The 15,559-nt window shown below is 41.6% G+C and overlaps 1 long non-coding RNA gene across 4 annotated transcripts; it reads left to right on the top strand.

The window, feature by feature from the left end:
• Positions 1 to 389: 389 nt before the first annotated feature.
• LOC123575197 (uncharacterized) lies at positions 390 to 8,676 on the top strand. Of its 4 annotated transcripts, none has more exons than XR_010577284.1 (4): positions 390 to 623; positions 2,039 to 2,159; positions 7,399 to 7,482; positions 8,277 to 8,676. It is a non-coding gene; the product is annotated as an uncharacterized lncRNA (long non-coding RNA). The 4 variants fall into 4 exon arrangements; XR_010577283.1 differs by having other exon boundaries at positions 7,399 to 7,543; XR_010577282.1 differs by having other exon boundaries at positions 7,399 to 8,676.
• Positions 8,677 to 15,559: the final 6,883 nt, after the last annotated feature.

Genomic DNA, 15,559 nt, shown 5'->3' with positions numbered 1-15,559 from the left:
GGAAGAAAAATGTAAAATCAATAATTTCCTAAAAGAAGAGCAAGTAGGAAAGAAATGACAAAAAATAGAGCAGAAATCAGTAAAATTAGAAACAGAAAATCAATAGAAAAAAATCAACAAAATCTAAAGCTCTTTCTTTGAAAAGATTAACAAGCCTCTAGCCAGGCTAGCTAAAAAAAAAACAAACAAAAAATGGAGAGAGGACACAAATTATTAGCATCAGAAATAAAAAGAGACATTACTACAAATCCCTTGGACATTAAAAGGATAATAGAGGAATATTTTGGACAACTTCATGCCCACAAACTTGAGAACTTAGATAAAACGAATCAATTCCTTGAAAGACCCAATCTGAGTAGACCTATATGTAGTTAAAAAATTAAATCAGAGGGGGCGGGGCCAAGATGGCAGACTGGAAGCAGCAGTGATTGTAGGCTCCCATTGGAAAGAATCAAAACAGAGTGCGAATCCTGCACCAGCAACTGAGATATCCAGGTTCTGTCACCAGGACTCACTAGGCGGCTAGCGTGACCCACGGAAAAGAAGGAAGAGCAGCGGGGTGCGGCAGCCCACCTGAGAACCACACCGGCAGGGGAGCCCCCCTCCCCCAGCCAAGGGAGTCGGTGAGTGAGCGTGCTACCCAGCCTGGGAAACTGCTTTTTCCACAGAAATGTGCAACCCACGGATTAAAAGATCCCACTTGTGAGCCCATGCCACCGAGGCTGAGGGTCCCAACCACAGAGATGCGCAGATTCTCAACAGCCACTCAGCTAGAATCTGCCTAAGCTGAGTTCCTGGGGAAGGGGCAGCCATTACCACAGCTGCAGCTGCCTTCCGTATAAGCCATCTGAGCTCCTTGGGGGAGGGGCGGCAGCCAACACTGGGACTGCTAGCTGCCTAACACGCCAAGCGCCCAGGGTGGGAGAAGGGTGGCAGCCGTCTCTATAGCTCCAGGCTGTGCTTTTCGCCGGCTGGAGCCAGGGAGGCTGGACAGGTTGGTCCCAAGAAGTATTCCCCACAACCCAACACACCGACTGTGGTAGACTTTGGCCATAGTGCCTCTTCAGGCCTGACACTGACCCCTCCCGCCTCACTGAATGGGGACTTCCTGCAGGAACTCCAACTCCAGTCAGAGGCTCAGGGACAGAACTCTGATCTCCCTGGGCCTGAGCCCCTAGTGGGAGGAGTGGCTGTAGTCTCCGCAGACCAGCAGACTTAGTCTTTCCTCTTGCTAGTTCTGAGGAATCCAGGCAGCCCAGACAAGTGAGGTTTCCCACAGTGCAGTACATCCCCTCTTCTGAGATCCAAGGATAGGGAACATGGACTGCTGCCTCTCAATAACAAAAAATAACAAAAAATTTCTGGCCATTAAAAAAAAAAAAAAAAAAAAAAAGGCCGGGCACAGTGGCTCATGCCTGTAATCCCAACAATTTGGGAGGCCGAGGCCGGTGGATCTCCTGAGGTCAGGAGTTCGACACCAGCCTGGCCAACATGGTGAAACCCTGTCTCTACTAAAAATACAAGAATTAGCCGGGCGTGGTCGCGGGCGCCTGTAATCCCAGCTACTCAGGAGGCTGAGGCAGGAGAATCACTTGAGCTCGGGAGGCGGAGGTTGCAGTGAGCCGAGATTGGGCCACTGAACTCCAGCCTGGGTGACAGAGCGACTCTTTCAAAAAAAGAAAAAATACAAAACAAAAAACCAGCTGCCCACAGAACTGATTTAGGTTTTTACTGTGATTGAATTAAACGAATAGATTAGTTTGGAGAGAGATGATAATTTACAATATTAAAACTTCACATATAACCACATATATTCAGGTTATTTAAAAAATGTTCTTTTTGAAAAGCTTTATGCTTTCTTGTTTATTACTATATAATGTGCAGATAAATATTTTTGTTATTACTTGAATGAGAATTTTTAAATTTCTGTGTTTAAATGTATTTTTCCCTGATTCATAGCACAGTGTTCCTCATGTACCTGTCACCTGACTAAAGTCTCTTACTAATTCTAATAGTTTGTTTTTTTTTTTTTTTCCAGATGGAGTCTCACTCTGTCACCCAGACTGGAATGCAGTGAAGCGATCTTGGCTACTGCAACTCCTGCCTCCCAGGCTGAAGCAATCCTTCCACCTCAGCCTCCCAAATAGTTGGGACCACAGGTGCGTGCCACCATGCGTGGCTAACATCTGTATTTCTTTTGTAGAGATGGGGTTTTGTCATGTTGCTCAGGCTGGTCTTGAATTCCTGAGCTCAAGCTATCCGCCCACCTTGGCCTCCCAAAGTGAGACTCACTGCACCTGGCCACTAATTCTAATAGCTTTTCAGTTGGCTTTCTTAATATTGTCTAGGTGAAATTTGTCACATGTCAATAATGATAGCTTCAAATATATTTATGGATTTATAATATAATACATCTCATGTATTTTTCTTCTCTTGTTGCACTGTGTGGAATCTGTAAAATAGTCTTGAATACCATTAAGAAAGCGAGCTGTCCTTGATGTGTTCATTTATGAATAGAAATTATTGTAATGTTTCATAGTTCATATGTTTGCTGTCTTTTGCTGGTAAATATCATCTACTAGTCAGGGTTCTTAGTTTTACTCACTCTAACTAGTTTAAAAGGATCTTAGGTAGCTCACAGTATTTCTATGTGGGCCTGAAAATAGGACTGGGATGCCGCATACACAGAAGCAATGCAGTCTGGGATGATAAAGCCAGGAGAACGCCCCAGTCGCATCACCGGACTTTTATAATGGAACCCCCCCCCCCCGGCCATCATTTAGAACTGTGATGTCAAGGAATACATTCAGAAACTTTATTGCAACTGACTCAGGAGAGCCAGGTGCCTCTATCACTCCGATTGCCAAATATTTGAGCTCTTCTTACAAGGCCGCTGAGTTAAATTGCTTAATTTTGAATATCACACATGGATGCTTCTGCTTGGCAGAGCTAGGTTACATGCCAGCTACAAAGGACCCTGGCAGAAGTAATTGTTGAACTTGCCATTTCTTAAAACATGTTAGAATAGGTACATTGTGAGCTAAACTTTTGTATTTGCTACCTACTCTGTAATTGATTAAGGACATTTCTTTCTATTCCTAGGTTATTTAAAGAGTTGTGTTTTGTATGTGCCAAATTTATTAACATCTTCTTTTTAGCACTTATTGAACAGACGATGTAACTTTTCTTTAATCTGTCAGTGAACATTATGTAACGTTGAGAAATCTTTGCATTCCTTGAATAAATCTTACTTTAAAATTAAATACGCTGGGTGTGGTGGCTCATGCCTGTAATCCCAGCACTTTGGGAGGCCAAGGCAGGTGGATTATTTGAGGCTAGGAGTTCAAGACCAGCCTGGCCAACATAGCAAAATGCCCATCTCTACTAAAATATGAAAACATTGCCAGGCATGGTGGCACACACCTGTAATTCCAGATACTCAGGAGGCTGAGACAGGAGAATTGCTTGAACCTGGAAGGTGGATGTTGCAGTGAGTCGAGATCGCACCACTGCAGTCCAGCCTGGGTGACAGGGCAAGACTCTGTCTCAAAAATAAATACATACATAAATACATAAATAAGGTATACTTCTGCATTGGATTGAATAGCAGTTTTATAGAATTGTTGTATCTAGTATTTATAGAAAAGACAGTTATAGTTTCCGTGTGTGCTATATATGAGTAGTTTTTAGGTGAGGGTTGTACCATCTTCCTAGAATAAATTAGAATTCCCTTATTTTTCCATGTTATGGGACTACATGAAAAAAAAACACAGAACTTCTGTATTTCTGAAATCCACAAAGGAGTTCACCTGGAAAATCACATTTTTTCCTATTTTTGATTTCCTTTTCAATTTCTTCTATTGTTATCAATCTACTCAACTTTTCCACTACTAGAGCTAATTGTGGTACTTTGTTTCCTGAAAACATGAAATGATTACCACAATCATGCTAGTTAGCATATCCATCACCTCACACAGTTATAATTTTTTTAATGGTGAGAACATTTAAGATCTACTCTCTTAGAACATTTCAAGTGTACAGTATAGTAATATTAACTATAGTTACCATGCTGTACATTGTCTTCAGAACTTATTTATCCTGCATAACTTAAACTTTATACCCTTTGACCAACATCTATTTCTCCCTCATCCCAGTAACCATCATTCTACTGTCTTCTTTTGAGTTCTACTTTTCTAGATTCCAAATATAAGTGAATTCATACAGTATTTGTCTTTCTGTATCTGGCTGCTTTCACTTAACACAATATCCTCCAGGTTCATCCATGTTGTCATAAATGATAGTGTGTCCTTTTTTAAAGGCTGCATAATATTCCATTTTATTTGTCTATCTCCGTTCATCCAGTGATGGGCACTTGAGTTGCTTTTATGTCTTGGCTATTATAAATAACACTGCAATAAACATGGGAATGTGGCTATTTCTTTGACATATTGATTGCATTTCTTTTAGATATATAATCAGTAATGGGATTGTTCAATCATATAGTAGTTTTATTTTTAATTTTTTGAGTAACCTTCTTACTGTATTTCATAATGGCCATACTAATTTACATTCCCACATATACAAATTTCCCTTTTCTTTACATCTTCACCAACACTTGTTATCTTTTGTCTTTTTGATAATGGTCATCCTAACAAGTGTGAGGTGATGTCTCATTGTGGCTTTAATTTGCATTTCCCTAATGATTAAGGATGTTGAACATTTTTTCATGAGCCTATTGGCCATTTGTATGCCTTCTTTTGAGAAATATCAAGTTATATGTCCATTTAAAAAATTAATTTGTTTTCACGTGATTGAGTTGTTTTTTTTAACCGTTACTCACCACCTGCATATAAGTCAATTGACCTATTAACTACTTTAAAAATTTAGATATTTACCCCTTTGTGTCTCATTAATGATAGGAAATGCTAGGCTTCTGATTATTGAGATTTGTTCTTGAACCAGTTAGTCTGACTGAAGATCAGAGATGTGCATTCTTTTTTTTTTTTTTTTTTTTTTGAGACGGAGTCTCGCTGTGTCTCCCAGGCTGGAGTGCAGTGGCGTGATCTCGGCTCACTGCAAGCTCCGCCTCCCGGGTTCACGCCATTCTCCCGCCTCAGCCTCCCAAGTAGCTGAGACTACAGGCGCCCGCCACCACGCCCGGCTAGTTTTTTGTATTTTTAGTAGAGACGGGGTTTCACCATGTTAGCCAGGATAGTCTCGATCTCCTGACCTCGTGATCCACCCGCTTCGGCCTCCCAAAGTGCTGGGATTACAGGCTTGAGCCACCGCGCCCGGCGAGATGTGCATTCTTAAGAGTGCATGTTGTTAAGTAAAAGTTTTAGGAGGCCTTTGGTTTGGACTGAGTTTCTGCACGAGGCCCAACAGACTAAACCAAAACCACTCTGGCTGAAGCTCCATGCCACCAATCTGAAAGTAAGTTGTTTACCTGAACTTCCGAGAAATTAGGAGAGAGAGAGATAATAGCCAAATTCCCAGACAGGCTAGTTTTACCTGGCAAGATAAGGAAGTATCCTCTGCTTTCACCTTTATAAGGAAAGTAATATTGAAATGATCAATCTGCTTTCCGTTTTCCTCAGTCCCTTTCTGTCTATAAAGTCAGCCTCCTCTGCTCAGCTGATCAGAACATGCATTCTATTTTACAGAATGAGATGTTACCCAATGCTGGAGCCACAAATAATGGCCAACTAATATTTTAAACTAAATTTTCACGCCTGTAATCCCAGCACCTTGGGAGGCCGAGGCGGGCGGATCACAAGGTCAGGATATCGAGACCACAGTGAAACCCCGTCTCTACTAAAAATACAAAAAATTAGCCGGGCGCGGTGGCGGGCGGCTGTAGTCCCAGCTACTCGGGAGGCTGGGGCAGGCGAATGGCGTGAACCCGGGAGGCGGAGCTTGCAGTGAGCCGAGATGGCGCCACTGCACTCTAGCCTGGGCGACAGAGCGAGACTCCATCTCAAAAAAAAAAAAAAAAAAAAGAAACAAAACAAAAAACTAAATTTGTTATAATTTTGTCTGTTGACAATGTTATGGTAAATGCTCTTATACTGAAGTCATGTGCATGTTTTGTTCTTTGAATTTGTTCTAAAGGAAAGCTATAAAGATATTCAACTTAATGAGTTCTGCTGGTGAAATGCCTCAGATCGCAATCTCTTTCTAAACAGCGACTGCAAACATGTGTACATGTATAATTGACATAAACTGCACTTCTATGAATGCATGGGGAACAACATCATATTTGATAATCAAATGCTGAAATTTTCTGGGGTCTTTACAGGTTCTTCCACATTCGAGGGCTTCCAGGATGCCTTGATTCCTCTTATCACAGTGCTGCCTCCAAGCCACCTGTAGTTTCCCGAACCCGTCCACTCTCATGCCTCAGTGCCTTTGCCTATGCTGTTATTCTCTGCTTGTAATGGAGTGGGTCCATGAGAATTGATTGAAAAAACCTGATTGAAAGCTGTTCAATAGGAAAAAATAAGAGAAAACATACAGTAATGTAGTAGGATTTGATTAAACATATTGTGTTAATTTGCTGAGGCTGTCATAATAAAAGCATTATGATTGTGTGGCTTAAACAACAGAAATTTATTTTCTCACAATTCTGGAGGCTGGAAGTCCAAGATCAAGGTGTCTCCAGTGTTGGTTTCTTGTGAGGCCTCTCTCCTCGGCTTGTAGATGACCATCTTCTTGGTGTGTTCTCACATGGTCTTTCCTCTGTGCATGAGCAACCCTGGTGTCTCTTTTTGTGTGCAAATTTCATCTGATAAGAGCACCAGTCATATTGGTTTAGGTTCCACCTTAACAACTCCAGTTCAATTTAGTCACTTCTTTAAAGGCTCTGTCTCCAGCTACAGTCATATTCTGAGGTACTAGGGGTGAGGACTTCAACATATCGATTTTAGAGGGACATAAGTTCCACCAATAATACACCTCTGTGAAACAGAGCTGGCAGTGGGGGATTGAGAATAAGGGAAGAAAGGAAAGGGAGAAAGTTGAACTAGGCCTCAATTGTTTATGTCTTTTCGTGCCCTTTCCCCAGTTCTCCACCTTGTCTTGACCTTCATCTTGTCTAGACCACCCCTCACCCTACCAAGTGGTGTGGTGCCTAGAGGAGCTTAGGCATACAAATTACTAGGGAGCAGAGAATTCTTGGTTGAGTTTAGGCATCGCTAGGCCAGGTTTGATCATGTTCAAGACAAGGCAGTTTGGTAAGACTGGGAGGAAGCTGGCAGGTGACTTATTCTGGCAAAAGTCAGGTGTAGTCACAAAGAGGCAACAGAGCAAGTCAGTCTTGCAGGTGTTTTACAGATATCTTGAGATGGAGTGTTGTGAGGGTTTATTTCTAAAACTTCTCTCTGCATGTTTTATCATTAGGATCAGCAACACACATGAAGGCCACAGCAAGCCACAGATGCCATTGGGTTTCCAACTCCCTGCTCTGGTTCTCTCAACTCCCTGGTACTTCTTCCAACGTTGGTTCTCATGAAGAATGGCAATCATCAGCATTCATCTTATCTAAGTCAGTTAGTGTGTATTTTCCAAAAGGTCATTGAATATTTGAGTCCGTTTAAAATTATTGTGAGAGTCACTTTGTAAATAGAGTATAAGAGCTGTTGTTTGCCAAGTGTGGCTGCATTAAGTTGATTAGATGCTGAAATGCATATGCTATGGAAACAGAAAAGAATATGAAAAAATATATAGATCTTGTTTGAAACATTTTGGATCTGCTACTCTAAAATACAGTACCTATACCTGCTGCAACAGTTTCAGGGCATCCTTTTTCTTTTCTTTTTTAATCAGTTGCTGTTTTTGGCAAACACTTTCTTACTTCCTAATTGGCGTAAATTTCTTTTCTTGTTAAAGACAAGTTTAACAATTGAATTCATTATCTCAGAAATTAACAAAGACTTTAATTTTTTAGCAACTGTTGATTAGTGCTGTACTCCCAAGGAAGTATTAATCCTAAGAAATCCTCTGTAAAAATATTATCCAATTAGGTTCAGTTAAAAGAAGACAAAATTTCAGATTTGGGATTGGAAGGCTGTTACAAATTGCTATGGACTAAATTATAGTCCCCCACATCAATTCATGTGTTGAAGCCTTGACCCCCGACGTGATGATATTTGGAGATGGGGCCTTAGGGAGGTGATAGGTTTAGATGAGTCTATGGGGGTGCTGCCCTTGTGATGGGACTAGTACACTTATAAGAAGAGACCAAAGAGCTTGCTCTCTCTCTCCATGCATATGTGCAGAGAAAAAGCCATATGAAGACACAGCGAGAAGGCAGCTGTCTACAAACCAGGAAGAGAGCTCCCACAAGACATTGAATCTGCCAGCATCATAATCTTGAACTTCCCAGCCTCCAAAACTGTGAGAAATAAATGTCTGTTGTTTAAGCTACCCAATCCATAGCATTTTGCTACAGCAGCTCAAGCTGACTAAGAGAGACATTCATACATGATGATCATATTTGTGAACACTCTGCGGGTCCAAGTTTTTTAAACTTCAAGGTAGGAAAAAAAAAATCAACCAGTGTAAGAATAGATCCTATTTCTTATTGGCCCAAATCTAAATGCTGACCAATCTGTCTGTGTTGTCATGATCTTACTAGCATGCCCTGAAAAAGATTAAAAATAAAAACCAACCACCTGGTATTGAAATTTTTTATATTCTACATGTTAGCCCTTTGTGAGGCAGTGGACATGCAATGGTCAATAAGACACATGTAGCTCAAGCTATCATTGTGCTAATATATCTGTTAGGGAGAAAACATGAAAATAGGCAATTACAAGAATAAGTGCTCTGAAGGACAGGATACAGGGGGAGTGCTAGGAGCGCCTGCGAGGAGAAGGCAGAGAAGCAGAAGTTTAAGGGTGATCAAAAATCAGAAGCAAAAAGCAGGAAGAGTTCCGGGCAGAGAACTGTTTGAGAAACTGAAATAATTCTTTTGTAGTTAGCACATAGAGTTGAGACAGAATATCATGAGAGATGAACCTAAAAGAGTTTCCCATGTCGGGACTATGCAGGGCCTTCTTAGCCGTGGGAGTCTGACGTTTATTTTGAGGCCACTGATGAAGCACTTGGTAATAACTTGGTTATATTTGCATTTTAGAAAGACTGTTCTGGTTTCTGTTGAGATGGATTGGAACAGGGTAAAAAAGGTGACAATGGTACCCAGTACCTGGAAGGGTTGTAGCAATCCAGGAGGAGATGACAGGCATGGGAAGAACTGGGTAGAATTGAGAGATACTAAGAAGCTAGACCCACTTGGTAATTGATTGGATGTTGAGGGGAGGTGAGAGAGAGGGAGGAGTGGAGGATGACCTCTGGATATCTGTCGCATGCTAATGACAGGCCAAATAAAATAGAAGGTAAAGTATCCACTGGACTTTGTCATAGAAAGGTCTGCGAGGACCTTGATGAGAACCATCCCAGGAGCATGGTGGCCAGACTGGAGTGACTGAAGGAGTCAGTGGAAGGCAAAGAAATGGAGCTAATTAGGGAGGCCTATTCTTTTTTTAAAAAAAAATTGTGTACTTAGTTTTTAATTTTTAAAAATTTTTAACTTTTATTTTAGGTTTGGGGGTACATGTGAAGGTTTGTTATATAGGTAAACATGGATCATGAGGATTTGTTATACATATTATTTCATCACCCAGGTGTTAAGCCCAGTACCCAATAGTTATCTTTTCTGACTCTCTCCCTCCTCCCACCCTCAAGGAAGATCCCAGTGTCTGTTGTTTCCTTCTTTGTGTTCATAAGTTCTTATCATTTAGCTCCCACTTGTAAGCGAGAACATACAGTGTTCAGTTCTCTGTTCCTGTGTTAGTCTGCTAAATATAATAGCCTCCAGCTCCATCCATGTTCCCACAAAAGGCATAATATTTCTATTTTTTTATGGCTGCATAGTATTCCATAGTATATATGTACCACATTTTCTTTATCCAATCTGTGTCATTGATAGGCATTTAGGTTGATTCTATGTCTTTGCTATTGTGAATAGTGCTGCAATAAATATTCACATGCATGTGTCTTTGTGGTAGAATGATTTATATTTTTCTGGGTATATACCCAATAATGGAATTGCTGGGTTGGATGGTAGTTCTGCTTTTAGCTCTTTGAGGAATTTCCATGCTGCTTTCCACAATGGTCGAACTAATTTACCCTCCCACTAACAGTGTTTAAGTGTTCCGTTTTCTCTGCAACCTCACCAGCATCTGTTATTTTTGACTTTTTAGTAATAGCCATTCTGACTGATGTGAGATGGTATCTCATTGTCTTGATTTGCATTTCTCTAATGATCAGTGATATTGAGCTTTTCTTCATAGGCTTGTTGGCCACATGTATGTCTTCTTTTGAAAAGCATCTGTTCATGTCCTTTGCCACTTTTTAATGGTAGTATAAAATTTTTCTCTTGTAAATTTGTTTAAGTTCCTTATAGATTTTGGATATTAGAACTTTGTCAAATGCATGGTTTGCAGATATTTTCTCCTGTTCTATAGTTTGTCTGCTTATTCTGTTGATAGTTTCTTTTGCCGTGCAGAAGCTCTTAAGTTTAATTAGATTCCATTTGTCAGTTTTTGCTTTTGTTGCAATTGCTTTGGTGTCTTTGTCATGAAATCTTAGCCCATTCCTATGTCCAGGATGGTATTGCCTAGTTTGTCTTCCAGGGTTTTTATAGTTTTGGGTTTTACATTTAAGTATTTAATTCATCTTAGGTTGATCTTTGTATAGGGGTCCAGCTTCAATCTTCTGCATGTGGCTAGCCACTTATCCCAGTACCATTTATTGAATAGAGTCTTTTCCCCATTGCTTGTTTTTGTCAGTTTTGTCAAAGATCAGATGGCCGTGGATGTGCGGCCTTACTTCTGGGCTGTCTATTCAGTTCCATTGGTCTGTGTGGGGAGGCTCATTCTTTATTGGAGCGCTATTCACTGCAATGCACCGTCGCCCATTTTCCACGTGGTATATAAGGAGGACAGAATAATGTTGCTGGGCACATGGACTTCTAGAATGGGATTCTGTGATTGATGATGTTTCTCTTAATGTTATGGATTGGGATGTGGTTGAGGGAAAGGGGATTTTTGACAAGTTTTCACTCGTCTCCTTCCAACACTGCTGTGCAGGATCAGAGTGGCCCAGCTTAGCAAGTGCTTACCACCAGAAGCCCTGGGTCCTGCTTGTTGTCTCAAATGGAATTCAAAATACAGAGATAGGACCTGGTCGACCAAACACCTGCTCAGCCAATCCTCTTGGTTTGATCCTAGGGAGGGTTAGGAAGAAATATGTCTCCCCAAAGAAACTGAAGAACCCCTCAACCAGAGAAGAGTCATTTCTGCACCTAGCAGTCTCTGTTCTTCTAAGACTGGAATGGATGGCTCTGAGGAAAACCATCAAGGGAAGTGGTGTTGAGTCAGTTTCTTGGGAAGGAGCCAAGCTTTGCCTCTAACAGTGGCTAATTTTTTAACCCATCCACTTTCTCTGCCCACTCAGTCCTGAGCTTAGTGGGCAATCCCACCCCTCTCTAGATTCCCTGTAACCCTCCAGTCCCAAGGAACTTCCTATGATGTGTATTCCTCCTCCAGCCTGTCAGGAGGTGTCTGTGTCCAAGTCCCCAGCTCACTTTTGCAGTATGACTCCTGTCCACCCCACTGACAGCGGCCTGTCCTCTCTTCACTGGGTGGTGTCAGGATGCATCTCTCTGACCCTGTTTGGATTCTGCTCCCCAGGGATTGCTGTGAACCTGTCAGGATTCTGCTCTGGCCTGTTACTTGCTTCCCCATGGCCTGTCTGCACACTGCGCTGTATAGCTGTGGGGCTTCTGGACAGCAGCATGATGGGTGTGATTTGGGTCTGACCATGTAAGATGATTGAAAGTGGCCTAATTCACTTCTTTGTTCTTCATTCGCCTATTTATTTACTCACTCCATAATCATAGATTGGTGATGTATTAGGGTTCTCTAGAGGGACAGAACTAATAGGATACATGTATATATGAAAGGGAGTTTATTAAGGAGACTTGACTCACACGATCACAAGGTAAAGTCCCACAACAGGCCGCCTGCAAGCTGAGTAGCAAAGGAAGCCAGTGGTGGATCAGTCCAAGTCCCGAAACTCCAAAAGTAGGGAAGCCGACAATACAGGCTTCAGTCTGTGGCCAAAGGCCCAAGAGTCCCTGGCAAACCACTGGTGTAAGTCCAAGAATCCAAAAGCTGAAGAACTTGGAGTCTGATATTCAAGGTCAGGAAACATCCAGCATGGGAGAAAGATGAAAGCCGGAAGACTCAGCAAGTCTGCTCTTCTGTCTTCTCCTGCCTGCCTTGTTCTAGCTGCACTGGCAGCTGACTAGATGGTGCCCACCCAGACTGAGGGTGGGTCTGCCTCTCTCATTCCACTGACTCAAATGTTAATCACCTTTGGCAACACTCTCACAGACACACTCAGGAACAATACTTTGCATCCTTCAATCCAATCAAGTTGACACTCAGTATTAACCATCACGGGTGAGACCCAGGCATTTCAGTTACATGTTGTTAAAAGTTCTCTACAAAACATTTAAAAACTGCCCAGGTGCCAGGTGCAGTGGCTCACACCTGTAAGCCCAGCACTTTGGGAGGCCAAGGAGGGAGGCTTGCTGGAGCCCAGGAAGTTACAATGGGCTGTGATTGCACCACTGCTCTCTAGCCTGGGTGACAGAACAATACCCTTCTCAAAACAAATAAACAAAAACAAACAAAAACTGTTCAGGCAGCTGAGGCTTGAGGGAGGTAGCTGGGACACAGAACTCAAATAAAAGCTGAGTTAGTACTGTCAAAGTGAGAAATATGAGTCAATCTAGTAGTTTAAGGTGAGAAATGACCAAGGTGTGAAGTAGAAAAGTTGGGATAAGATTTAAGACATTTCGATGCCATAATCCACAGGACTTGGTGGCAGATGGGCTATTGGAGAGGAAAGGGTGGGAACAGTTGAAGACTGCACTGGGATTGCCAATTGGATGTGCCATTTACCATGATGTGTAATGAATAAAGAGAAACAGAATGATAGTGGTTTTATTTCTTTATGTTGATTTTCTTAATGTTGAATTTCAAGCACCTACGGCGTGTTTGGGTACTGAAGTCTGGTAAGCAACTAAAGTTATCTGTGTGGCATTAGGAAGATGTTTCAGGGCTGATGATGAACATGATTAATTTATTTAGTTTTTCTATTTGCTTATTCATATGCTTCCAATTTTCAAAATAAACAGTTTTTTTAAGATTTAGCTATTTTATCTTTTATTGATAAATAATAGTTGTCAAAATAAACCAATTTGAAGCAGATTTCAAAGATATTGGCATAACATAAAACAAGTAATTTTCAGAGTAGAGTTGGCAGTGGAGAACAAAAATGTAAGGCTTAAAAAAAAACCAAGTCTGTAGGATGCATGGGTGCACACGTGCACACACACACACACACACGGACACACACGTGCATTTACATTTTTCTAGAGTTAGGCTACTCTGAGATTTTTATGAATTAATGCAAAGAGGAAACACTCGATTCACTGTATTCATGAGATAGAAATGCTACGGAAGGTTATGACTGTCCTTGGTACTGACATCTGAAAGATGCTTCTTCTATGGGTTTTCATAAAGAGGGCAGCACATAACTACAGAGAACAACACTCTTAACAAGATCCACAGAACAAATTTAACACATGGGAGCTCAGGTTTGTAAAAAGTGCTTTAATATAAGCCAATGGCATAACACCCAAAGCAATTGTTTTGGGGGAAGATGATGGGATCCAGGCTGACAAGCTATCTGGTTTTTACGAAAATAAAAAATAAAATCTAGACCTAGAAAGATCATAAGCAGTTGCCCATAGGTCCACATGTGGTCAGTAGACATTGTTTGTGATATGTAATTGTTTTTTAAAAAAGTAATTATTTGAATTTCTGGAAGACATGAAACATTAGTTTTCATAGTTAAAAATCCATTTTTATTTTTGGCTTCTCTTTAACTGTGAGAAGACCTAGTGCCACAGGGCCGGCCTGGCTGCGCTATCCTGGTTGCCCTAGTCTTTCCTCAGTTACGTTACCTGCCTGGCCCCTGCAGATCTGACATCTGTGATTTCTGCTACAGGGACACATATGGACCACCTGCCACTTAGATAATCCTTAATGTGAATTGCTCATGACAACTTTAGAGAGTAATTGTGTGATAGAGAATATAAGGTTATATTCTATGACAAAAATTTCGAACACAGGTAGGAATATCCATCAACATGTTTTGGTGAGATTTGTATGCTTCAGCTACTCATTGCACTTGAGTTAAGGCTGGTATCTTTTATGGATTCAAAAAATTGTGTCTGAATGTAATGTCTCTCTCTCTTTACCCTGACATGCAGAGCAAAAGTTTTCCTTAGGAAATTATTTTGGATTCCCACTGACACTTGAAGTGTTGTTGATGGAAGCCCCACAGATCTAGGGATTTAACCTTAAATACATTAAATTTGTCAAGAATGGTTGTACATACAGATGGATTTTGATTTTCAGGAGGAGGGCCTGAGTCTGTGGCTGATATTTTTTCTGGAGGTGGAGATACAGCAAGAGCATTTATTATGTGGATGGTCAGGGTGGGACAAGGCACTTGGCGGGTTTGGTCATTATGTGGCGAACACTGCAGGGAAATGCTTAGAAGGATTTCAAAGACAGCACTGATTCAATTAAACTGTTTAGGTGATCAGTGACTTTGGATTCCCTATGAATCCAGCTGAGATCCTGTTCCATGCAGTCGGTGCTGGTATACCTTTGACACTGCTGCATAACCACAAGTGCTTTCTTTTTTTTGAGAGGGAGTCTGGCTCTGTCGCCCAGGCTGGAGTGCAGTGGCCGGATCTCAGCTCACTGCAAGCTCCGCCTCCCGGGTTTACGCCATTCTCCTGCCTCAGCCTCCCGAGTAGCTGGGACTACAGGCGCCCGCCACCTCGCCCGGCTAGTTTTTTTTTTTTTTTGTATTTTTTAGTAGAGATGGGGTTTCACCGTGTTAGCCAGGATGGTCTTGATCTCCTGACCTCGTGATCCGCCCGTCTCGGCCTCCCAAAGTGCTGGGATTACAGGCTTGAGCCACCGCGCCCGGCCCACAAGTGCTTTCTTTGCAAGACTCCTTCAGCAGCCCCGGTTTCCTGCACACTGATTCAAGGAGGTCATTTACCGTCTTCTCTTTTTCTGAGTACCCACTTTGACTGAAAAACTCAGCCATTTCCTCAAGTCTCTCCAGACGCGATCATGCCTTATAAATGTTATTTCTAGGGACAACTCTGTCAGAGGAATTTCCAGTTCTTCCCTTAGGTGGTTATCCTTTTTTCAAAAATCTGTCAGATAAATTCAATTCACACCTACCATAGCTGCCAATTTCTCACTCACTGATTAAGTGGTGCATCAGACAAGAATATTCTCAGGTAGTTGCGCATTCAGCTAGAGCCAGTTCTCTTCACTTTCAATATTATTTGCCTATTTGCTTGGGATCTTAATTATATTACTGTTTTTATGTTTATGTT

This window comes from Macaca fascicularis, chromosome 8 (genome assembly GCF_037993035.2).
Source record: "Macaca fascicularis isolate 582-1 chromosome 8, T2T-MFA8v1.1".
NCBI classification, from domain to species: Eukaryota; Metazoa; Chordata; class Mammalia; order Primates; family Cercopithecidae; genus Macaca; species Macaca fascicularis.
This window is presented reverse-complemented; position numbering and strand designations above follow the sequence as displayed.